General features: G+C 47.2%; 5 non-coding genes across 5 annotated transcripts; all 5 read right to left on the reverse strand.

Moving 5' to 3' along the window:
• Positions 1-6,655: 6,655 nt before the first annotated feature.
• On the reverse strand, positions 6,656-6,727 carry Trnap-agg (transfer RNA proline (anticodon AGG)). Its single transcript has one exon. It is a non-coding gene; the product is annotated as a tRNA-Pro (tRNA).
• Positions 6,728-10,824: 4,097 nt separating this feature from the next.
• On the reverse strand, positions 10,825-10,896 carry Trnap-agg (transfer RNA proline (anticodon AGG)). Its single transcript has one exon. It is a non-coding gene; the product is annotated as a tRNA-Pro (tRNA).
• A 132-nt stretch (positions 10,897-11,028) lies between these two features.
• Trnap-agg (transfer RNA proline (anticodon AGG)) lies at positions 11,029-11,100 on the reverse strand. The gene has a single exon. It is a non-coding gene; the product is annotated as a tRNA-Pro (tRNA).
• A 131-nt stretch (positions 11,101-11,231) lies between these two features.
• Positions 11,232-11,303, reverse strand: Trnap-agg (transfer RNA proline (anticodon AGG)). Its single transcript has one exon. It is a non-coding gene; the product is annotated as a tRNA-Pro (tRNA).
• A 4,877-nt stretch (positions 11,304-16,180) lies between these two features.
• Positions 16,181-16,252, reverse strand: Trnap-cgg (transfer RNA proline (anticodon CGG)). Its single transcript has one exon. It is a non-coding gene; the product is annotated as a tRNA-Pro (tRNA).
• Between the last annotated feature and the right edge of the window lie 9,785 nt (positions 16,253-26,037).

The following is a 26,037-nucleotide window of genomic DNA, read 5'->3' on the forward strand; positions in this document are numbered from 1 at the left end:
GAGGTCTACGTGGCCGTTTGTCGGATTTCAGACAATGGGTTTTTAAATACCAATTTCCAGTTATTGTTGTCTGCGAGCCAAACATGGATTCGACTTTTCGCATCTCTGGGTATGTCCAAATGTGGTCTCGCAGCGAGCAACGTACAAGTAAAGTACTAATTTGTATACGACGCGATCTGACGTACTTAAGACACGACATCGCGCCGCACACTAACAACGATTACGTCAGCCTGACTATAACACATAAAAGGCGGACGTTCTCAGTAATAGGAGGATACATCCACCCAAGCGCGAAGATCGACTGCTCCCACCTGAAGACCGTGCTGCAAGCCGCACAAAGTCCACACATTGTGATTGGTGACTTCAATGCACATCATCCCCTCTGGGGTAGCACTGCGATGAATTGCCGTGGAAGAGACTTGGCGAACTTTATGCGCACTTATGGTCTAAGCGTACTCAACGACGGGTCACCTACATTTATTCGCGGTACTTCTTATAGCAGCTGCCTCGACCTTACCTTTGTATCCAGGAGCCTTCTGTCTTCTGCATGTTGGTGCACGGATTTGGAGACTCGTGGTAGCGATCACCTCCCAACCTATGTTCAGTTTAGGTGGTTTCGCCGCTCAGCTTCACGCTACATCCGTCAAACAGACTGGACCTTGTTCCAGGCATCTGTCAAGACGGGCTGTCAGCAAACAACTGTATCATCCGAAATAGAGGATATCATTGCTTCTTCTCTGCGTGACACAACCAGACAGGTTAACCTACCGATGCAGAGATCAGCAATCGACTCCCAATACGAGGCCCTTCGTGCAATCCGTCGCCGCGCGGAACGACGACACAGAAGAACGAAATCCCCGTCAGACCTCTCCGCCTGTCGCCGAGCTCAACGACACGTTCTTCGGCATCTCGACAAGATTGACAGGCAGCGGTGGAGGACATTCTGCGGATCTCTCGACCCAAGGCAACCTCTATCTAAGATCTGGCGGGTGGTACGAAGTTTGCAGACAATTCCCCAACAAAGTCAACCATTCCGAGCCGTGGCTCTACATCAAGGTCGGGGAGCAATTGACATAGCCGGAGACTACTGCAGCCTTATCGCGGCCACCACTGATGCTGTGATTGAGACTCTTACCACCATAGCGCCCCCATCGTCTGATGAGCGCCTCGATGTGCCTTTCACAATGCATGAGCTTGACGCTGCCATTTCTGTTTCCCGACGCTCATCGGCACCAGGACCTGACGGAATCACGTACGCTGCACTCCGCCATCTTGGTACAGAAGCACGACATATCCTGCTCTCCCACTATAACAACTCGTGGGAGTCGGGACATGTCCCAGCTAAATGGAAATGCAGTCGCATTATTGCGTTGCTCAAACCAGGGAAGTGTCCTCATGCCCTCTCCTCCTACAGACCGATCGCCTTAGCCAGCTGCGTCGGGAAAGTAATGGAAAGGATGGTGCTGTCAAGATTAGAGTGGCTTCTAGAAAGCAATAATTGCTTTCCTGCATTTATGAACGGCTTTAGAAGAGGACGATCTGCAGTCGACGGTGTGGTCGACTTGATCTCAAATGTTGAAGAGGAAAGAAACCGACACAGACTAGTAGCGGCCGTCTTCCTAGACATTAAGGGCGCCTACGATAATGTGCTGCATTATGCGATCCTTGACGCTCTGGAAGATTTAGACGTCGGCGGACGACTGTACGCCTGGATCGTAAGTTACCTTAGTGACCGTACCATTTACATGACGACAAGCGACGGAGACACCGATCGACATACTATTCACCGTGGTGTTCCCCAAGGGGGAGTTCTCAGCCCAATTCTGTTCAACGTTACTATGATTGGGCTGGCAGCAGAACTTCCCAGCACGGTAAAAGTTAGCGCATATGCGGATGACATATGCATATGGGCGTCCGGAGCTACTCGTCCGCAATTGCGTGCTCGACTTCAACGTGCAGTGACATTAACAGCTAAATATCTACGGCGCCAGGGTCTCACTCTTTCCATTGACAAATGCGCAGTGCTTGCATTCACGCGCAAAGATATGTCAAGATACCCTATAACTATTAATGGAACGGCGATACCTACTGTAACGCACCACAAGTTCCTTGGGGTAATCATAGACAGGGATCTATCGTGGTCGAGACACGTCGCAGCACTGAAATCAAAATTGAAAAGTTTTGTTCTCGTTCTTCGGACTGTGGCAGGAGCAAGATGGGGCCCATCAGAATCGTCACTTCTTCAACTCTACAATGCGCTGTTTGTAGGATATATACGGTATAGCATGCCGGTGCTCTCAAACATGAGACCGAGCTGTGTGAACACGCTAGAGAGTATTCAAGCTCAAGGATTGCGAACATGCTTGGGCCTACCACGCTGCACGTCAACGAATGGAACCATCGCGGAAGCTCGGGCTTGTCCCATCAGTGTATACATGCGCTGCGAGCCACTTCGAGTGCATCTTCGCCTCTTGACCCGACACAGGCAGCACCCGCTATCAGCACTCCGTGCCACCCACCCAAACTGCAGCTTTTCAAGAGCAATATCACGGCACGAAAACGTTCTACCATCAAGGTTTTCTTCCCCGAGATTTCCTGGAACACCGCCGTGGGTCCTGCCTAAACCGCCTGTTAGCCTTGTGATTCCTGGGATTACGAAGAAGTCCCTAGTTTCACCAATTGGCCTCAAGCAACTGACCCTACATCACATTTATACAGCGTACGATGGCACCATGCACGTGTACACCGATGGATCTACCACGCTATGTACCTCTGCTGCAGCCTTTGTCATCCCACAAATGGTTATAGCTCGACAGTACAAAATAGACCACAAGACCACATCAACTGCCGCAGAGCTTGTTGCTATCCGGGAGGCAATAAGATTCATTTCTGGAGAACAACCTCGTACATGGACAATATTCTGCGATGCGAAACCCGCTTTGCAAACCATTAATTGCGTCATGAGACAAGGTCCATACTATATTTTAGCCATAGAAATTATGGAGCTTCTTCACGTTGCTTCAACAAATGGCCACCTCGTCACCTTCCAATGGATTCCTGCCCACTGCGGCATAATGGGAAACGAAGACGCAGACGCAGAAGCTAAAGGAGCCTTGACCAGTGGCCCTGAAGTGCGCACTGCGTTTTCACGACCAGACACGAACGCCCTGCTTCGGTACGTAATGCGTGACCTCACACTTGAGCACTGGACGAAACCGGAGCGACGACACCGGCGATTACACAAATGGGACCCCGAAATGAGGTTCTGTATGCCTCGTAAATTAAAACGACACAACACAAGTATGATTCACCGAATTCGTCTTGGTGTGGCCTTCACAAGACGTTATGCACATATCATCGGCCGCAGTGACACCGGTCCCAACTGTGATCACTGTCAAGTGCCAGAAACACTTGAGCACATATTTTGTACCTGCCCAGCATACGCACGCGAACGACAAAAACTGATTTCCTCGACTGAAGGAGTGCATAATAGGCCATTAACTGATGAGGTTGTGTTGGGCCCATGGCCTGACGCCAACAGCACAACTGTGGTCATAAGAGCGGTTGCAGCTTTCCTACAAGCCACTGGACTGGATGCGCGGCTATAGCACTGCACCACCTAGACGGGACTGTACATACTCACCTCTCTTACTTACCATCGTCATCCATCATTCTTTTTTCTCCCCTTTCCCCACCCCCGGTGTAGAGTAGCAGGCTAGAGCATAATATCGCTCAGGCCGACCTCTCTGCCTTTCTACAAATAAACCTCTCTCTCTCTCTCTCTCTCACAGCCGCATTTCAGCGTCGAGCCAATGATCAGAGCTCGGGAACGCCCCGCGGCAGTGTTTGCAATCTCACCGCCATCTGTTGTCACAACACACACACACATACACACCGCGACGTCGTGTGTGACAGGCCTCGAGGAGGGGAGGGGTGGCGAATCAGCGATTTTCCTCGGCGAACGACGGCCCTGGCCTTGTCCATAGCGGAATGCGGAGCCGGTCAGAAGCCGCGCGCTAATCAGTGCTGGGCTGCATGGCAGCAGCCACGGCGGCGGCAGTGGGTCACTGAGATGATGTAATCCGGCAGCAGCGACCGGCCCAAAACAGCCAGCGTGCGGCTAATGGGCCGCTCGCATTCTGGCGCCGTCGTGCCACGCAAGGTCAGCGCCGGCGGAGGCCACGAGCATCACGCGGCCTTGACCCATGTGGCCCAGATTCGGACGCTGGCCGGCCGGCCGAACCACGCGCGCTTTTGCCACCGTCCCCCTCGCTTCTCCAGCGGGCTTTCCGTGGGTCCGCTCTCCCTGTCTGCAATGACTCCTTCCCCCACCTGCCGCCTTCGCTGACAGCTTCACTCAGGGAGAGAAGGCCTCTCTAAAAAGGCGGCGAACTAAAGTGTTTTCCCGCGGCGTTCCCGGTGCCCTATTTTCTCCTTGTTGGGCTGTCACCGATACGGAGCGACCACGAGGACTGGCTGGAAGAGCGTCGCCGCGAGTGAAAACCAAAGCGCTCACATTACTTCTTACCGGTGCTCCACAAAAGGCTGGCTTGTCGTTTTCAATCTCCTGTCAGCCGCAGCTGGGTGGCCCTGTTCAAGAAGGCTGCCACGGCAGCCGCTTTTGGATAAAGGAAAAATTGCAGAAAGAGTTCGTGCGCTTAAGCTGACATTTTAGGAACTCCGGTCGACAAAGATTAATCCGAAGCCCGATGACTATTCTACAAAAGGGAACGGTGGATGAGAGCTTCGCCATCTTGCGCGTAATAATGTTGAGTAATTGAAGTACTTCGATGCACTCCAACTGTCACATCTGCGTCTTCAATCTGTCATTACGACTACAGTTACCACCGCATGCTTCATATACATACATCCCTTGTCCTCATTTTGCAATGAAATATCGCAGTACATCATCTCTGGAAGCAGAAGCCGCGGTTTTGACGTCACCTCAACGAGTCAAATAGAAAGACATTTTCCACTCTCCTGAAATCAAGCGCAGCGATGAACTAGACCAAGAAAACACACTCATAATCCTAGCTTGCTGTATATAGTGTAGCGTCCGAAGCAAAAGGAGACACCTAGACGTTATCGTTTCGGAGTGTTCCTTTTGTTACACGGCGTCTTTAGATTTAAGTATGGAGCCTTTCCTGCCGTTTTATTTCGAGAGGGCAACAACAATCGAAGAAAGTTTCCTTTCACCTCTCCCACATAAAAGGAGTTCGCCGGTAAAATAAAGAAAAGTGGTTCTTCCGTTAATCGATAAACACGAACAGTGCTTCTTTTATTTTTCAAGTTTATTAAATAATGTTTTTTTTTTTAATTGGAGAAAATAATATGGGCGAAGCTAATGCGGGCTTTGTACAGGGAGCCCGAATCTTCGTCAAGAGAAAATGACCATGCTTTGTTCGGGCCTTCCTCCATTCTTAAGAAAACAAGAAGTTGAAATTAAAAAAAAAATAGAAATTAAAGTTCATGACGATGAACCTATGCATGAAACTAGGTATACGAGTTAAAGCTATAAAAACACCCTGTGCAAAATATACAGGTGGTCTGAGCGCCAAATACGCATAGAAACAAACCGCAAGTAGTCAACATTTCTAAGCAGCACAAGCGTGTTATGCACATCAAAAACGCCGTAAAGATTACCACGCAGTATCGTACTTAAGCAATAAAAATCGCGGTGGATCGGTCAGTTGTTGCCACGGGTCAGCCCATTCGTCGTACTACGCTAACTTCAGAGTTAGCAAATAATAGCCCGTATGATTTTAACTACGAGAACGACTCCAGGACTGACCTATATGGTTTGGGATAGTGTTCCCGGAGGCTGCAACTGCAGGTGTAATTTTGGTTCGTTGTTTTTATGAGGCGTTTGCCGTCTACGCCAGATTTTCATTTCTCGCGCGGATTGGTTATGGGAGGTGAAATAGAGGAAATAATGAGAACAGGGTACCTGATGAGCCTGCTCCGCCAGTTCAATCCTTTGCGCCATAATGGCTTCGATGCACGTCGTACTTCACATAGAAGTGAATGTGTAATGTTTTTCTTTTTGTTTTTTGCTTTTTCTTCGATGGCGCTGCATACAGTTGTAGCTAGCATTCTCACGCATTTATACCTGAAACGTTAGCGAGAATGAGGAAGATGTCCTATACATGAAATGGCCATCAACCCCCGCAGCCTCTGGAACACAAGGATGTAAGTACGTCATGTCGACGGCGAATACACGTTATGTGCGAGAAGATTTTTAGAAAGCGTTGAATACGCTCTGGGGGCTCTACAAAGCATATGTCCTCATCTGCCGCGCTGGCTGGTGGTATTAAGATAGCTTCTATATACACGCGAAAGATTGAATTTCTTTTTATATTTGCTGTTAAGCTTGTCACTGTCTTGCCATTCCTCCTTCGTGAATCCTACTATTCTAAGTTCGCCATCTGCTTCCCCCGGCAAGCTCGACCTCGTGTGATACGACGCATTTCATTCGAAGGCCCTTTACCCGCCTCATGACCGGCCTTCATCCCCCATCATCGTTCTTTTCTTTATTTTTCTTTATGCAGTGAAATAGAATGTAGCAAAAATAAATAAAAGGATATTTACACATCAGTGAGCACCTTTATTGACAGAGGGAAAGGGGAAACGATTTTAAAAAAGAAGAAAAAAATACGGGCTCGTCTGGGATTTGAACCCGGGACCTCTCGCACCCTAAGCGAGAATCATACCCCTAGACCAACGAGCCGACGACACTCCGCAGCGCAGGCAGTTTTCTAATATAATGGCGGGCTGCAGAAAGGAACTCCACAAAACAAAAGTGCATTGAATACGCACCAATGATCACATTTCATCCTCAGATTAAAAAAAAAAGAATGGGCTTGTCCGGGATTTGAACCCGGGACCTCTCGCACCCTAAGTGAGAATCATACCCCTAAATCAACGAGCCGACGACACTCCACGCCGCAGGCAGTTTTCTAATAAAATGGCGGGCTGCAGAGAAAGGAACTCCACAAAATAAAAGTGCAGTGAATATGCACCAATTGTCACATTTCATTCTCAAGTTTTAAAATAAAAAGGGCTCGTCCGGGATTTGAACCCAGGACCTCTCGCATCCGAAGCGAGAATCATACCTCTAGACCAACTAGGCGACTTTTTTTGATCATTTGTTGCCGGTCTTAGACAATGTACAGAGTAATCAGGTTACGTACATAATACCAATACATGCTACTGAAATTAGCCAACGATGCCATCGGTCTTAACTGGACTGGTTTGGCTTTATAGTCGATAATTTGCGCACACCACACGAAGACACAGAAAAAGAAGTTCAAGACGACCAGCGCAGACTCGGAACTACTTCCACACAGTCTCTAACACAAAAATCCTTCTCTTCATCAATCACGTTCCTTGAAATGTTCCTTGCCAAAGCAAGCCTTTCGGTTATTTGTAGTGAAGGTTCCACGCAAAACTTGGGGCCTAACTTGGGTATATTCTTGTGCTTTTCGTCCACTGTTGTGTCTCCGAGAACGAGGAGCTTTGCTGGTTCAGCTGCTTTCGTCTCTCTTTTTGGCAAAAACGCCCAAGCTGCACGCCACAACACAAACAGTGGAGGCCAGTCAACATATACAGGGGAGACCATTCAACCTAACTACATCACATGGGACTCTGTCGTCATTCTTTACGGCCAGATGCCTTATTCCATGTGGATCCAGTTGAAATTCTTGCTGTAATGTCCTTTGAAATATGTCCCAAATGTATACCCCTTCCCAACAGTGCAGAAAAACGTGGCCTATGGTTTCAGGTTTCTTGCATATCAAGCAGTGTGATACCCATGGTGTTAAACATCTCCGTTCTTCCGTGACGGTCTTTACAGACAGTGTTCCGGTGTGTAACTTTAAGAAAAATGTTTTAACACCTGTAGGCAGCTGCATGTTTCTCAACCGCTTCAGCACGTTCTGTCCCGGTCTTCCACTGTATAAGGCCTTGTACAATGGCACAGGAAAAACCATATCGCCCACAACTTTGTACAATTCTTTTGTTTTAACAGCAGACAGTCAAATGAAAAAGCAAACAAATAAGAAACGTACACTATCTACAACCTCTTTGAGATAGCCACGTAACGTCCCCGGTATGCTATTATCAGTAGTGACAACGAATTCCGGTAAGGCTTTGCTTATCCTGAGCTGACATACCGTACGTAGAAAAGGATCACTGACGTCCCGTAGGAACAAAGATCTGTTCTCCAACTGTCTCACAAAAAGGTGCGCTAAACCTAGACCCCCGTCCTTCACTCGCCTAAACAACTTGGTTCGGCTGCACCTTTCCCACTCCGAGCGCCATATAAAGACCGCGAACACTCTGTACAGGCTTTGTGCGTTGATCCTGGAACGATGCAGTACCTGCGTCACGTACCGCAGCTGAGTGATGAAAAACATGTTGCACACAGTAGACCTGCCAAAAATAGACAAGTTGGTGCCTTTCCACCTGCCTGCCTTTTCCTTTGCTTCTTTTGTTTGATTCGACCAGTACTCCTCGTTGTCTTTATAACTTTTAAGGGGAACACCAAGGTACCTAGTCGGCGTTTTCGTCCAGCACACATTCGTAAGATGGTCCGGCGTTGATGTCCACCTTCCGTACCACAGCCCAAGATATTTCCCCCAGTTTACGCGGCTCCCTGTGAAGTTACAAAAAAGCTTCACAACGCTTATCGCTTACTCTACACTTTCCTTGTTTGTACAACACACCGCAATATTGTCTGGAATATGCCAGCAGCTTGACTTCCGCCGCCGCCAAGCTGAAACCACATATTTTATTGTTTTCAGTTACTGCCAAACGCATCGCTTCAATATAAATACAAAAGAAAGTGGACTGAGGGGGCAGCCTCGATTGAAGCACAGAACTCATTACGTGAATGGGGCCTCCAAAGACTTATTAACAATTAAACGTGTTCTGCAGTTTTTGAACGCCAAGGCCACTGCCTGCCTGATGATGGAACCAAAATTAACAAGATCTAAAAGGACAATCAAAATATCATGCGCGACACAACCGAATGCTTTCTCCAGATCTAACAGGAGGACAGCAACGCCAAGTAAAGCTTCTTCACAACACTCTAACACGCTCCACATCTTGTGAACGCTCGACATAATAGTGTTGCCTTTGCTCCCACACATTTGGTGGTCTGCGACTATTTCTTTGATGACGCTTGAAGGCTCGGTGCTAAAACCTTCATAAAAATCTCGTAATCAACATTGGCCAGCGATATCGGCCTATACGATGTCACTAGCCTGAGTTTTTCCACTTCGTCAGTTTTAGGAATCAATATTGCATGCGTTTTGCCAAAAGAAGGCGGCATAGTTTTCCGTTCGTACGCCTCATTATATAGGCCTGTCAACAACAGATACAGTTCTCTTTTAAAAGTCTCATACCAACCTGCGGTTAGACCGTCTGGTCCCGGTGATTTCCCAAAGTTCAAATGATCAGTTGCACATTCCACTTCGGCTTTAGTGATTTTCCCTTCTAAAATGTCCCTCGTGTCGTCATTGAGCCGAGGTATGCGCTGAAGAAACTCCTTTTTAAAATCGTCTATACATTCGCTTTTCTAAATGCGAAAAGTGGCCGGTAATGGGCGAGAAATGCCCGTCCGATGGTCTCATTGTGACTCGCAAGTGTTTCGTTGCAATATATCATATCAATATGATTACGGCGTCCTTGCGCTTTTTCCAGTCCAAGCGCCCTTTTAGTGGGCGTCTCCCCCGCGACTGGTTCCTTTGCTCGTGCGCGAACCAAGGCACCCGCATAAAGCTCCTTGTCATGCTGTTCTATTTTTTCCTTTATACTGCGCATATATTCTTTCCACGCTCTCGGATTTTTGTTTTGTAGGGCTTTCAGCTGCTGACGTGTTTTCTGTAGGCTTGTTTCTTTCATTCGCCCCTCGAATTTTAGGCAGTTTGATCTAACGCTTTTATTTTAACTTTCTGTTTTAAGCATTCCCATTTTTCTGCTTTTGTTTCACAGTTTTCCGCGAGCGTTTCATTAATGGTCCCTTGCACTGTGTCAACAAATGGCCCATCATTGAGTAACACGGCGTTCAATTTCCATAGCTCACAGTCAGAAGGCTTGCTTTTCCTCTTCATACCTGTCTGACATTGCGTACCAGACAGTGATAAGAAAATGGCACTGGTACAACCGAATAGCCATGACGCATTGGTACAATGTCGAGCGAAATGTACAGTACTCACGGATTGAAACAGGACAATTCAGGGCTAAGTAACCTACACACTTCCGTTTCCACGATCTTCAGCTTGGGTCATATCGGCGTATTTCCAACTCGAACGCGTAGACCAGGGCCAACATTATCTTTAGAGATCAGATTCGTCGCGGCATGACGAGGTTATCTCGAGCAATCGCGCATACCAGTCCTCACACTAAAAAAAAAAAAATCATGCCGTGTTTGAATCTGTGAGTACTGTGCATTCAATCCAACCGCGTTTGGCTAGTGTCTTGGCTCTTGGATATGGACGCGAAAAGACAAGGATGAAGGGAAGAAGCATGACAGATCAACAAGTCCGCATCGCAAGCCTAGTGCCTTGAAATTGCGTGTACGTGACTTCCCATTTCGCCGCAAGGCATTTATGAATGCTAGCACAGTTGGCTGTATCGCGGGCATTCGAAACAGAATTAAAATCCCCCAGCAAAACAACCCGTCTATCACAACTCGCATACTGAGACCACAGGTCGGCAAGCTCACTCATGAGTCGACTCACTCAGACTTACTCAGACTGAGATCGAGGCGGGAGTGTGAGTCTGAGTGAGTTCGGGTGGGTAATATTTTGGTGAGTCTGAGTGAGGCTCGTCCGGGATTTGAACCCGGGACCTCTCGCACCCTAAGCGAGAATCATACCCCTAGACCAACGAGCCGACGACACTCGACGACGCAGGCAGGTGTCTAATAAAATTGTGGGGTACAAAAAGGAACACTACAGAATAAAAATGCAATAAGTACGCGCCAGTGGTCACATTTCATTGTCAGATTTAAAAAAAAAAATAAGTGGGCTCGTCCGGGATTTGAACCCGGGACCTCTCGCACCCTAAGCGAGAATCATACCCCTAGACCAACGAGCCGACGACACTCGACGACGCAGGCAGGTGTCTAATAAAATTGTGGGGTACAAAAAGGAACACTACAGAATAAAAATGCAATAAGTACGCGCCAGTGGTCACATTTCATTGTCAGATTAAAAAAAAAAATAAGTGGGCTCGTCCGGGATTTGAACCCGGGACCTCTCGCACCCTAAGCGAGAATCATACCCCTAGACCAACGAGCCGGCAGCACTCAACGCGCATGTAACTGTCTAATAAAATGGTGCTCTGCAGAAAGGAATACTCCAAAATAATATCACAATGTACAATACGCGCCAATTGTTATATTTCCTCCTCAGATAAAAAAAGAATTCTGGCAGATCTCACGCATTGTGGAAATCGATTTTGTGCAATGCAGCCTGTGAGAAGCTGCGTGTGCCGCATTTCTTGGCTTTGAGCCTATTCTTACGAGGTGAGTCGACGTCTTTGTGTAAATTCAGTAGTTGTGCGCATATCGTGGGCTTACAGGCGCGTCGACTACACTGAAGTGTGAAGGCACTCACGATACAGCACAGAAGTCACTTTTATCGAAACGAAGTGTACACAACGTTCGTTTGCGTATTTCTGCGGAGATGAGCAATGCTAGCCTGTAGTTTGCTTACTCATAGGAATACATATTTATTTATTTATTTCAGTAGCCTAAAGGCCCTATTCTTCATTATATAGAGGGGGATTTCAAGTGAGTACATACATCTCGTGATAAGCAACATAAATCGAAAATAAAATAACAACAAGAAAATAGGAAAAAGAAACAGTAAGAATATCGAATGTCGGCCTCCACTCGAATACATCAATCAACATCAATCAAGTCAACATCAGTGAAGTCAGCCAAATAGATCATTGACAAGAACAGAACATTTTATTAAATAGTCACCAAAACACTGCTGATAATTGCATGAGAAAAACATCGCATACATATCGCGAACAAATACCGTAAAGTAAACGAAGGCAGTCATATACAGATTAGCACTTAGTAAATAGCCCAGCAGCCCCGAGTGAAACATCGAAAGATCTGATATCTCAGCGATGCTAGGTGGAATGGAGGTGGGATGGAGGTGGAATGGATCATCGTTTATACATAATGATAGTGACGAATTTTGATACTTCTTCCTGGCAAGAATAGGGATTGCCTTGTGCGCATGATCGAAGCGGGTTGAGGTATGAGGGGCTGGGAAGATATACGACTGGGAGAAGGATGAGTTGCTCATAAAGTGAGTGAAAGGACGACAATGGAGTAGGTCGCCTGCGCATGACAAGTGTTGCAAGATTAAGTTCTGCTTTTAGTAAGGAAACGCTTACGTGAAATGTCCGCCTCGGTGGTACCGTGCCCATGGTGCTCGGCTGCTGGCCCGAACGTGGAAGGCTCGATCCCGGAGGCGGCGGTCGCATTTCGGTGCAGGCGAAATGCAAGAGGCCCGTGAACGGTGCGATGTCAATGCACTTTAAAGAAAACCAGATGGACGAAATTTCCGGGGCCCTCCGCTACGGCGTGCCTCATGATCATAGCATGGTTTTGGCACGTAAAACCTCGCATACTTACGTAACGTAAGTAGGATGCAACCGAGTGGCTTTATTCTGCACCATTTCGAGCATGCTAGTAAAACCTATTAGGTGAGGATGCCATATGATTGAAGCGTATCGTAGAGACATAGACATACGTAGTGTCTATTATATTATTATAAAGCGGATAGTGAACACTGCAACCATAATAAACGTTAGACAAGCACCACCAGCACAATGTACACCGAACTGACGTTAGGCCACCATTAATGTAATACCTTTTTTTTTTTTTTTTTGCAATCGTGGTTGCTAGCTAGGGGTCATTGGAGCACCTTTGTCAGCGTTTGTCTGCTGCTATAAGATCACCATCTATAACAAATGGTGTGCCTTTCGCATGTTTAACCCCCCCAAAATGTCATAAAATTTCCAACGTTTTTTCTCGACCTTCCTGGGTTGACATATGCTGTGAATCACGTTTGGTGCATACCCGCATACCATGGGCAACTGTATGCTGGTATATGACACACGTGACTGAGGGAAAGGGTTTCATGACGTACGCGACAGGCATGTCACGCCATTCATGCCATGACCTGTGAATCGTATTAGTTATTTTTATACACATATGTCCTCCCATGCCAATTTTGGTATACATATACCAAGCTAAGGAGACGAACACGAGACCACGTAGATGACTAGGATAGATAGATAGATAGATAGATAGATAGATAGATAGATAGATAGATAGATAGATAGATAGATAGATAGATAGATAGATAGATAGATAGATAGATAGATAGATAGATAGATAGATAGATAGATAGATAGATAGATAGATAGATAGATAGATAGATACTGAATTGAATCTGGGACCTCTCGCGCACTAAGCGAGAATCATACCTCTAGACCAATGAGCCAGGCGGCCACACCTGCGTCACAGGCACCTATCTATTAGGATAACGGGCCACGGAAAGAAAGGAGATAAATAAACGTATAGTGAAGGATACGCACCAATGGTCACATTTTTTCCTAAGATTAAATAAAAATGGCTCACCCGGGCGTTGACCCCGGCACTTCCCGCGCCCGAAGCGACACTCATACGACGTCACAAAAGTCTTTGTATATTTGTTTCCGTGTCACAGTCAGAAGATAATCAAGTGAAAAGAGAGCGCACAAAAATTACAGCGTAAAACTGCTTCTTTTATAAACTCATGCATGCTTCCAGGCAAATAATTCGCGCATACAACAGTGCTCGGCAACGATTTGCTCGGACGAAGCTGGCACACCGTGCGTAGAAAATGGTCCTCTATATTTGTTAATAAGAAGACACGGTTAACGAGCTGGCGCTAAATGAGGTATGTCAATCTTAAACCCCCATTTGGCACTCGTTTTAACTGAGAAGACCGACTTGTTCTTTCACACGTGGATCCCCACACGACCTCTGCGAGAACACGGTGAACTTTCTGGATGTTAACTCTCGAACAATGAACCAGAGTGTCGGAACGAAATGTTTTTCGTTTCGGTTTTAGTTTCGTTCCACCGCAAAAAGTTCCGTTCCGTTTCTGTTCCGAAACAAAAAAAAAAATGTTCCGTAACGGTTCGTAACGTTTTTTTTTATGCAAAAACTTGAACTTAAGGTAACCATAAAAAACATTGGATTGGTAATATAGTTACTTGCCCTCCTCTTAATTAAGAAAGTGGGACTGCGGTAAAACACGTTCTTTCGACGTTCTTCAGAGGAGTGGAAGAAACTGTACCACGAATTCCTACCAACTAGCACGAACCAGTACTATACCCTTCAAAGTCATACTATTTATTTGCTCAAAATTCAATTACCACTTTTTTTAGCGGGCTCAGTGCTTTGTGTCAAGGCAGTAAGCACGATCTCAAAAGCAGCCCGTCATTGAGTGCACTCTCTGTGCGAGACCGTTGATCTGATAAAAAAATTCGCCAGGCCTGCGCGGAACACGCAGCAGAGTCGCAGCGTAAGCTGGAACAGCGGCCTTTCGAGAGCCCGTTGCATACTCTCTTGGGGAAATTAATACAAGTACACATGCAAGGTACCCACTACACCATAAATCATCATAATTTTTCTGTAGTAGCGAAGCACCCACTATGCCACTTATCCTTATTCTTCGGAGAATAGTGGTACCTGCTACACATCTGTGAGGCATTATGTGCACTTTGTGCTATGGTTAATGACGATGAAGAAGTTATGACTGAGCCCTTTGTAACGGGTTGAAAGCATTCAACGACTGACTGACTCCTCGAGCGATTCGCGTTGTGTGACGCCAAGTTGCTATTTTACTCTTCTGCCACGCTTTATAACATATGTTAACACGATTCCTTGGCCGACATGACGCCTGTATAGAGTATTTTTGCGGAGAAGTTACACTCTGGTGGAATACTCGACTGCCACGCACAGGGCGCGGGTTAAAATCCCATCCGATCCTAGAAATTTGTTTCTCATTTCATTTTTTTCTTATTTCACGCGACAGCGGTTACGGACGCCGGCGGTGGCAGCGGCGGACATCTATGGCGCCAAAGTTAGCTGTTGTGATCTCATAACAGCTTTCGCTATAACAAACTTCAGCGCCGAGAATGCCCTTGCCACGCTGGCCTGCGTGACAGGCACGCAAAAGTCGACTTGCGTTAATGTAAACATCTCTGGTTGCCACTGTTTTCGTTTTTCGCACAATTGAACATATATTTGTATCGGAATTCCTGCCTGAGGTAGGCGCTAATGCTGTACTCTGAGATGTGCATAATTGCTCACGTTGCATGACCTCAGTTGTTCCGGATTGCCCAGTTTTCTCGTGAACCGAAAAACGATTTTAAAATTTTCTGTTTCACTCCGGAACGAAATAATAGATAAAGTTTCGGTTACGTTTTCGTTCCGGTCAAAAATATCGTTTTTTTTTTTTTTTCGTTTTTCGTTTCTGGTTTTCGTTCCGTTCCGACACCCTGCAATGAACGACCTGTAGCACATACGAAATCATACTCACTAAAAACAACTCCACACTCGCCGTCGTGGCTACGAGCGGCGCTGATTAACACTCCCAGGCTTAAATGCGCAGATATACGCGATGAAGAGGACAGGAGGATGACCGCCGCCGTAGCTCAATTGGTAGAGCATCGGACGCGTCTTTAGAAAGGTTGCAGGTTCGGTCCCTGCCGGCGGCATGTTATCCTTTCGTCCACTTGAATTTTTCTTCCCATTTATATCACAATTACTACAAATAACATCCCCTATACCTTCCTTGGCTTGATTGTCGGTTAGTTCTCATTAATGTTGTGTCTAACAACGAAGAAACGAGCGCTTAAAATTCGAATTATTTCGTTGATGCCACGTGACGTGTAAGCCTTCTGCTCATGCACGTCGCATACCATCAAGTGTGCATCAAGTATTGTAGCGGTTGCCGCCACTGCGGAAAGGTTCCTGACGCCGCTGTCCACATGCTCCAGCGTGACGCGCTGCAAGAAGGAAGACAAAAAAAAGAGAGAGAGTATAATGAAAAATACACATCAGTGGTCACATTTCCTCTTGAGAATAAATAAAAAAATTGGGCTCGTCCGGGATTTGAACCCGGGACCTCTCGCACCCGAAGCGAGAATCATACCCCTAGACCAACGAGCCAAGTGAGCAGCATGTTCAAGGAGTCATAGAGTTCCGATAGTTTCTGATATAGGTGGCAGCGACACTAGCACTGTGTTGTGTCGGACAGCAACATTGAATCAGCAATATTTAATTAGTTAATCATTGTTTCTTATTCAAGCTTAGTTCTTTTCTCTTTTTCATTCATAAGAAGCCATGGCAACACGGATTTAACAACTTATAAATACACAGCACAGCTGTGAAATGTGTATGCACTTCGCGAAAAGTTTCTCCTGCATCTTAGAAGAGCGCGCACCAAACAGCAACATCACTTAAGTGCTCTTGCTTGAAACATTTTATTATTTACTGACCATGATGCTTCAGCGGCTCTATGGCGTTGCGTTGTTAAACAAGAGCGCTGGTTCGATTTCGAAGGGGGCGTAATGCAAGAACGCTCGTGTACGTACACTGTTTAGACGCACATTAACGAACACCAGGTGGTAAAAATTAATCCGGTGTGCTCCACGACGGTGTGCCTCAAAATCTACCTTGGTTTTGGCACGTAAAACCCCCGCAATTGTTATTATGCCTCCGTGCAATCATTTTCGAGCCCAGTAGTCTCAAAAGATACAACTGAAATTAATGGAGTAAATTTCATATTCTGGATGTTCACACATCGAGGCTTCGTCACCGTTGAACTAGCAACGCAGTTGGTGCAGAAAAATGTACGCTGTTCATAATCACACGGCAGTGAATTGGTAAGGACGTTAAGCATGCATTACTCGATCGCCGACGAAAAAGTACAAAAAGATGGTAGCGGGATCGAATCTCGGCCGCATTTCGATGGAGGCGAAATGCTAGAGGTCCGTGTGCTCAGCTTTAGGTGCATGCTAAAGAACCCCAGGTGTTCGAAATTTCCAGAGCCCTCCACTACGGCATCTCTCATTATCGTATAGTGGTTTTGAGGACGTAAAACTGTAAAACCCCAAAAGTTATGAAAAAGTACAAGAAACGATTTTAAAAAGCGACGACATATCTACAAACATCACTGACAATGCACAGCCACAAAGATTCTGTCACGCGTAACCAGACTCCTTGAACACCAGGACTCTGGCGTAACGCCACCTCGGGTACCATGTCTCAGGTACCAGATGCCTCAAGTACCTCAGGTACCAAGGGGTGCTGGTTGTTATGTGTCCAGAAAAGTTGGATATGGTTCTACAGCTGCTAAGCACGCGATCGAAGGTTAGCGGCACCTGCATTCCGATAGGGGTGGAATACAGAGAAGCTCATGTCTTTAAATCTCGGCGCACGCCGGAAAACTCAAGCTGGTGAAATTTAATACTGAGCCTTTCGTTAGAGCGTCCCTCATAACTGTTTAGCTACGCAATGTGTAAACCTACAATTTAATTTTATTTCATTATTTAAGATGACAAACAACAAAACCACAAGGAGACGCGCCAACGCTTTCACATTATATGCAGAGGAATATCGTCCTGGAGTACTTAGAATGATGACTAGTGGCCGCTAGGCGGCGATGACATTTGTTTTCTTCCATATTCAGTTTCTATAGACTTTTTCACAGGAGAGAAAAAAAAACACCTCCTTGTTGGGCTGTGGCTCGGGAGCACAAAGGCTGACGTCACCGCTTCGGCAGTGCATTCTTGAGGGGTCACGCCATTTAGCACAGCCCAGAGAGGATTATGGCGGCGCCCAGGGAGCCGTCTCTGATGTACTCGAGTAGTCATGGCACACGTTGCTGTTGGTTATATGGGAAACATAATACGTAGAAAAGCTGCACAGCGGCGGAAACTAAGAAGCCCTGTTTGCCCCCCCCCCCCCCCCCCCAACCCCTCTCACTTTATGGGGCTATAGATTTTTTGCGTTCGCGGCGATCAGCCTTTAGCGGTAACGGTAAACGAAGTTCTTTCCTCGATGCCAATCATGTCGATGCTGAATATAGAGTATAATGAATTTGGAACTGCACAGTAAATCTGGATGTTGAGTAGTTCTTGCGTGAAACCACTCCAAACACTTCAAAGGATTGAACTGCCGCGAATGATCTCCTTATTTCGTGGGAGTATTCTGCCACGATGCGTTGAAAGAGGGAACTGCTGATACCGCTCTTCGCCCTGCTGCTGTTGCAAAACGGAAGTTCGGCGGCCGCTGTGACAGCTCGTTTTCTTGCTGTTCACCAGGTCTGTGAGGGGGCACGAGGAAAGCAACGGCGGAGAATGTGCAACGAACGGGCCATCGAGTTTTTGAGAGAGTTCAGCTTTGGCATGAAACGCGATACGTTCGGCCCAAAGCGCATGAGCTCAGCATACTATACTACGGAAAATTGGGAGTGCTTGCTTGCAGTGCGTTCCGGAAGTGTCCACCTCTTCCTCCGTTTCGTTTCGTTTTCCTTCATAATAATTGTTGGGGTTTTACGTCCCAAAACCACGATATCATTATGAGGGACGCCGTAGTAGAGGGCTCCGGAAATTTTGATTATCTGGTGTCCTTTAGCGCGCACCTTAATCTAAGCACACGGGTCTCTAGCATTTCGCCTCCATCGAAATGCGGCCGCCGCAATCGGGATTTGATCCCGCGACCTTCGGGTGAGCAGTCGAGCATCATAACCACTAGATCACCGTGGCGGGTCCGTTCCGTATTCCTTCATTGAACCTCTTCTGCTCACCTCATCTTTCTTTTCGTTCCTCTTCCATCTTTCGCGTTACTTTCTTACGCGCACTGCATAATTCGGTACTACGAATTAATTTAGCAAGCGAAAAAGTAAATACAAAATGGCAAACGGCCGAGGCATCGCGACAGCACTTGAGGTTATAATGTCTCCTCCGCCAGGTATCGAAGGAAGTGATACATAGCGATATTTCTGAGTGGAAACGGGTATACATTGGCGACGCCTTCAGAACACCAAATCCTGACTGGTACGTTGTTGGGGGCTCGCCGAGGTCTTTACGTGACGGGTTGTACAAGATTGACTGTCCGCGATAGCGACCTGCGTTACATTAGTGGTGCAGGTGGGCCCCCAGGCCCTTCTCACATTATGTCCGCGATAGCGAACATCCATTCGCTACCCTGTATGCTTAGGCACGCTTCTTCGGCCACGGCGGCACCAATCCATAGGCCACCCTTGCTTACTCCCTCGTTATGATACACCAGGCCAAAATGACGCAGTAAACGTACGTAAGTTGATCAAATTACCTCAAGTTACCGTGACTGCGAAACAGCGTCTAAACAAACACAGTCCGTTAGCTTCGACTCGAGCTCGCCTTAGTACTTTCTCTCCATCGTGACAGTGGCAAGATCAGCAGTGTCTTCGTGTTTCTTTCCATCCTCCGTGCGTCTAATTTTTCGTTGCAACCACTCAACATGCAAGATCAGCCACGTTGTAGTTCTATCTCACGCAGAAAGCAAAGTACTAGCGTTGTTTTGTCGTTATTCTCAAGTTTACTTGGTCATTGCTAGTTAATTTAAATTCCGCTTAGCCATTCACTTATTTGTAATTATTTACCTTAATTAAGGTATTGATACACTAATTGCTAATTTGCAAATTACCAGCTCAACACATTCACGATGCTTGCCGTCACCAAATATAGCTTTAATTTATACATTGCAATCTTACCCTCCAGTTCACTTATAATGAGTAATCACTCCACCCACCAGGGGCTTAGCCATAACTTTTTTTCGGGCGGGGGCGAAGGGGGGCGGTGGTGAATTACTCTTTGTGTATGTTCGTGCATGAGTTTGTATGTGCGTGTATATATACACATGCAAAATTGAAACTTTTCGGAAAGGGGGGGGGGGGTGTAGGGGGTTTGAACCTACCCCGAACTCCACACCGGCTACGCCAGTGCCGCACACTATTAAATATAATTACTACTACATTGATCTATTACAATTATCTACAATTATCTGCTATAATTGTCATGTATATAATTTAACTTGTCCATTTGATGTTACACTTGAATCAGGCGCGTAGCTCCTTGACACATTTGTCGGATACTCCGTCTTTTTACGAGAGCGCTACATTTTCGCGTAAAAATGGCCTTTCGTATAGTATACTTGCAACGGGCATCTCGTTCATTTCATCGTTTCATCGCACTCGCCGCTCTCGCAACCTAGCAGGGAAACTGCGAAAACAAGACTGCTTCATCGTGATTGCCCATGCATGCATCAAGTGCGAATGCGACCAAACGAAAGACCTTTATTCAGGTAAGGCTCGCGCATATAAAGGGACACCATGGTTGATACGCATGCGCAGTTGCAGGTGCACATGACACGCTCGATACACCTTCCTTTCTTTATGGGAAGTTATACTGCATAGAAACTTGACACACTTGCTGAAAATTAGCATCGTAGTACAGCCGACGCGGCTGACGTGTTGGACGTGCTGATCGCCTAGGAGCCGGCGCTGCTGTTGTCGTGCTGGAAGTGCCGACTGTCCCCGCTGGCAGTGTACAAGCCGGACCGGCTGAGCACGGTGGCGAAAGCTCGTTTCTCTCGGCTGCGTCCTCGTTGTCCGAGTCACTGCTTTCAGTTGTGCCAAGCAGAAAAGGTTCACGCGTCCTGAGCAGATGCTGCCTATTGCGCCGCAGCAGCTGGCTGTCTTCTGTGACTACCTGGTAAGACCGCGGTGCTAGCTTGCCAACGACCTGGGCTCTTCGAATCCACTGTTTGCCTTTAATCCGGACGACATCTCCCTTCCTTAGCGGCGGCAAAGTTCTCCTCCGCGCGTCGGGTGGGTTTCGCTTGAATACTGGGGAACAGGGTTCTTGCGTGAAGTCTGGTAGGGGAGTGCGAAGTCTTCTTCCTTGCAGGAGTTCCCCTGGAGACCGACCATCTTCAAGAGGAGCAGTGCGATAGGCCAGAAGACCCAGCCAGAGGTCGTCTCGGGTTTCCGACGTCTTCTTCACAATTCTTTTCACAATTTGCACCCCTTTCTCCGCAAGTCCATTGGAGCGGGGAAATCCGGGACTCGATGTTACATGGTTGAAATCGTACCTGGATGCGAAAAGAAACAATTCATGAGAAGAAAACTGGGGCCCATTGTCAGTGCACACCTCTACAGGTATCCCATATCTTGAGAAAATAGCACTCAGTTTCGAAATCACGGTCCTTGCCGTAGCCCCGCAGGGGCGTCTGCGCAAGCAGGCGTTTGGTGTGTAGCGACACCACGGACCCGAGCTAACGGGGGGGTTTCGACCCCCTCCCACGCCTAGCCGTGCGTGGCTTTGCCGTGTCCGGGGAAAAGGGGATCCTGGGGGTTGAGCCGACGCTGGGTGATTGGACCTTTAAGGCTCCCCAGCAGAGACAACACACCCCTTTGGCCCCGGCTTCACGTAGACGGCACCCCTGGGCTGACCCACCCAGGGGAAATCGGCAGTCGCCTTTTCCTATCTCTTTCTCTCCCCACATCTTCGTCTTTCTCTATTACTTTTTAATCTTTCCTGTCTTCTCCTCTCTTCAATTTATTTCCGTTTTTCTTGGCGGCGAGGGTTAACCTTGTGTATGTGCCCTCTCTTGGGCACATTATATTTGGTTATAGTAGCTGTGTACAGCTGGCGTAGACATACTTTATAGCAATATAAGTGTTGTCGCGTCCCCATGTTGGTCTCCATGGTGGGCGGCTGGCATGGCTGCCGAAACTATGCATAATCTATGGCCTCACTCTCATTTCCTCCACTGAATGATCGCCGTCTCACAAAGAGAGGGCGCACCGAAGAGACTTTCCATGCCTTGTTCAAACCCACAGAAAATTTTCCACGGTTCCACGTAATCCACTGCGAAACACTAGAAAAGAACGCAAGAACGATCTCTCCTTTTCTTGTATCGAAATGCCTCACCGACACACTCGGTCAAGGCTATAAGGCTACAAGAATGGCTAGTGGGGACCTTTTGCTAGAAGTTCAAAGTAAGACCCAGTATGAAAAACTTTCAAAACTTGCCTCTTTTGGAAGCACCCCTGTCTCTATTACACCACACCGATCCCTCAACAGTTCCCGAGGTGTAGTATCTGACCAAGACCTGTTGGACTTGACTGAGAGTGAGCTCCTTGAGGGCTGGAATGAACATCATGTAACGCACGTACAGCGAATTAAAATCAGACGTGACGACAAAGAAATCCCGACAAAACACCTGATTATAACATTTTCCACAAGCACCCTTCCAGAATATCTTGAAACAGGCTACCTGAAGCTTAAGGTCAGACCTTACATCCCAAACCCGCGGCGTTGCTTTAAGTGCCAGCGTTTCGGTCACGGCTCTCAGAGCTGCCGCGGCCGTCAAACCTGTGCCAAATGTAGTTCGCACGATCACCCTGCAGACGACTGTGTAGAAGTTCCCCGTTGTGCAAACTGCGAAGGTGGGCACGCAGCCTACTCTCGTAGTTGTCCCGCATGGAAAAAAGAAAAAGAAATAATAACACTCAAGGTAACGGAAAACACCTCCTTTAGGGAGGCGCGAAAACGCCTTTCTTTTCCACAGGGAACTTCATTCGCGGACGTGGCACGCAAGGGGGCAGTGTCACAAAGGTTCGCGGCGGCCGCACGTACCACGCACAGTGGACGGGCGGTAGCGCCAACTGCCCCCTCAGCGGAAGCAGCCCGTACTGCTCCGCAACCAAAGGGCATGCAGGCCTCCGGATCTGCAGGCCCAGGGCCTTCTGTTCAGGCAGAAAGCCCCAAAACACTGACACCCGTCCGCGTGAGCCGCGACCGGGCATCCAGCGCCTCTGCCGAGGTGATGGACACAACGGCAAGCCCAACGGCGTCTCAGGCGCCAAAGGAGCGGCGCGGCTCGTTGGAGCGCGCCAAAAAAGAAAAAGCCCGCATCACAGGGCCTGGAAAGGGCTCTGTGACCTAAGGTAATAGTTCTTTCAGTACACACAGCACTAACTTACACTCAAAATGGATACACAAATTATACAATGGAACGTCAGAGGTCTACTAAGAAACCTCGACGATATCCAAGAGCTGCTACATGAACACTCACCAAAAGTGCTGTGTGTGCAAAAAACACATTTAAAATCCAAAAACACGAATTTTCTACGCCAATATGTCATATTCCGAAAGGACCGGGATGATGCTGTGGCGTCATCTGGTGGCGTAGCCGTTATAGTTAACCAAGGAATTGCATGTACCCACTTACCACTCCAAACATCCCTTGAGGCAGTGGCTGTTCGAGCCGTCCTATTCAACAAACTGATCACGATCTGCTCACTTTACATACCCCCGCAGTGCCAGCTCCAAAAATATGAATTCGATTCCTTAATAGACCAACTTCCAGAATCATTTCTGGTCCTTGGGGACCTGAATGCACACAACAGTCTATGGGGTGACTCTCGCTGCGATGCGCGAGGTCGTCTGATTGAACAGTTCCTTTTCTCTTCTGGCGCATGTCTCCTGAATAAAAAACAACCAACATATTATTGCCTTGCAAACAGAACATACTCGTCCATAGATCTCAGCATAGCGTCTCCATCACTTCAGCCCCTAATTAAATGGATAGTTATCAATAATCCTTATGGAAGTGACCACTTTCCAATACTCCTGAACACACCAATTACAAATGAATGTCCCCATCAGGTTCCAAAATGGCAGATTAAGAAGGCCGATTGGGAACAGTTTCGGAAAGTTACACTGTTAAGTTGGACGGACATGTCTTCCTTAAGCATAGACGCAGCTCTAGAATACTTTACATCATTTCTGATTGATGCCGCAACCAAATGTATTCCACAATCAAGTGGATACTCTGGAAAACGACGAGTTACATGGTGGAACAGTGATTGCAGAAATGCGCGTAAGAAACAAAACAAAGCATGGAATTTGCTTCGCGACTCCCCGACAGCGGAGAACCTTACAAATTTTAAGATTATCAAGTCTCAAGGCAGGAGAACGCGCCGACAGGCTAGAAGAGAGAGTTGGCAAAAATTTCTATCAGGCATCAATTCATACACACAAGAAGGCAAACTCTGGAACATGATTAATAGGGTAGAAGGACGACAAACACATTCACTGCCTCTAGTAAACACACAAGGCGACAGCTTAGAAGACCAAGCAAACTTTCTAGGCGCACATTTCGAACAAGTGTCCAGCTCGTCGCACTATTCCGAGGCTTTCCAACGCTACAAGACAACAATAGAAAAACAGAAATTAGAGCGCAAATCCACAAAACACGATGCGTACAACAGAGCTTTCTCTTTAGCTGAGCTGCAGGCATCGCTAACCTGCTGCAGTAGTTCCGCCCCAGGCTCCGACCGTGTGGTATATGACATGCTAAAAAACCTACCTGCCGAAACGCAGAAAACATTACTTTCCTTGTACAATGCCATCTGGTTTTCCGGCGAGATCCCCTCGTCTTGGAAAGAGGCGATCGTCGTTCCCATTCTTAAACAGGGCAAGGATCCATCCTCCGTTGCGAGTTACAGGCCCATCGCACTTACAAGCTGCCTGTGTAAACTTTTCGAAAAGATGATAAACCGCCGACTTATGCATTTCCTGGAAACAAACAATCTACTTGACCCGTACCAGTGCGGATTTCGCGAGGGTAGATCCACCACCGACCACCTGTTACGTATCGAGGCAGAAATCCGTGACGCATTCGCCCACAAGCAGTTCTTTCTTTCTGTGTTCCTCGATATGGAAAAGGCTTACGACACAACATGGCGCTTCGGAATACTAAGAGACCTGTCCCACCTTGGTGTACGTGGTAGAATGCTAGATATAATAGAGAGCTACTTGTCGGATCGTACGTTCCGTGTCCGAGTAGGAAATGTTCTATCAAGACCATTCCTTCAAGAAACCGGAGTGCCACAGGGTGGTGTACTTAGCTGTACACTCTTTATAATCAAAATGAATTCCTTGCGTCTTTGCATCCCACGGAATATGTTTTATTGCACATATGTCGATGATGTACAGGTCGGCTTTAAATCGTGCAACCTCTCGACGTGTGAGCGGCAGGTCCAGCTAGGTTTAAACAAGATCTCTAGATGGGCAGACGAAAATGGCTTTACACTGAATGCACAAAAAAGTACTTCCGTCTTATTCTCCCGAAAGAGAGGCCTCCATCCCGATCCAGACATTGGCCTACATGGACAGCGTCTGTCGGTAAAAACGGAGCACAAGTTCCTAGGGCTTATCCTAGACACGAAACTCTCCTTTATAACACACATCAAGTACATAAAACACAAGTGCATAAAAACAATGAATGTTCTAAATGTATTGTCACGCACTGCGTGGGGCAGTGACAAGAAATGTCTGATAAATTTGTATAAAAGCCTCATACGCACTCGCCTAGACTACGGGGCAATAATCTACCAGTCTGCGACACCAAGCGCCCTAAAAATGCTTGACCCTGTCCACCATCTAGGCATTCGGCTATCTACGGGCGCCTTTCGCACCAGCCCCGTGGAAAGCCTCTACGTCGAATCGAACGAGTGGTCGCTACACCTCCAGAGATCTTACCTATCTTTTGTATATTTCCTGAAGGTGAACGCAAACAACGAACAGCCCTCACACACTACAATCAATGAGTTGTCTGCTTCTGAACTTTTTCACAACCGTCCTTCGATGAGACAGCCGTACTCACTTCGTGTGAGGAGCCTAGCTGAAGAAATGGGTGTGTCACTTCTCGAACACTGTCTAATGGCTCCCGCTGCCTATCTCCCGCCGTGGCAGTGGCAGCTTATAGATTGCGATGTTTCTTTCGTCGAAGTTAGCAAGCATGCGCCACTTGCACATATCCGTACACACTTCCTTGAATTACAATACAAGTACCCACACCCTGAGTTCTTTACAGATGCCTCAAAGTCTAACACTTCT

The sequence above is a fragment of the Rhipicephalus sanguineus genome, chromosome 1, assembly GCF_013339695.2.
Source record: "Rhipicephalus sanguineus isolate Rsan-2018 chromosome 1, BIME_Rsan_1.4, whole genome shotgun sequence".
NCBI lineage: Eukaryota > Metazoa > Arthropoda > Arachnida > Ixodida > Ixodidae > Rhipicephalus > Rhipicephalus sanguineus.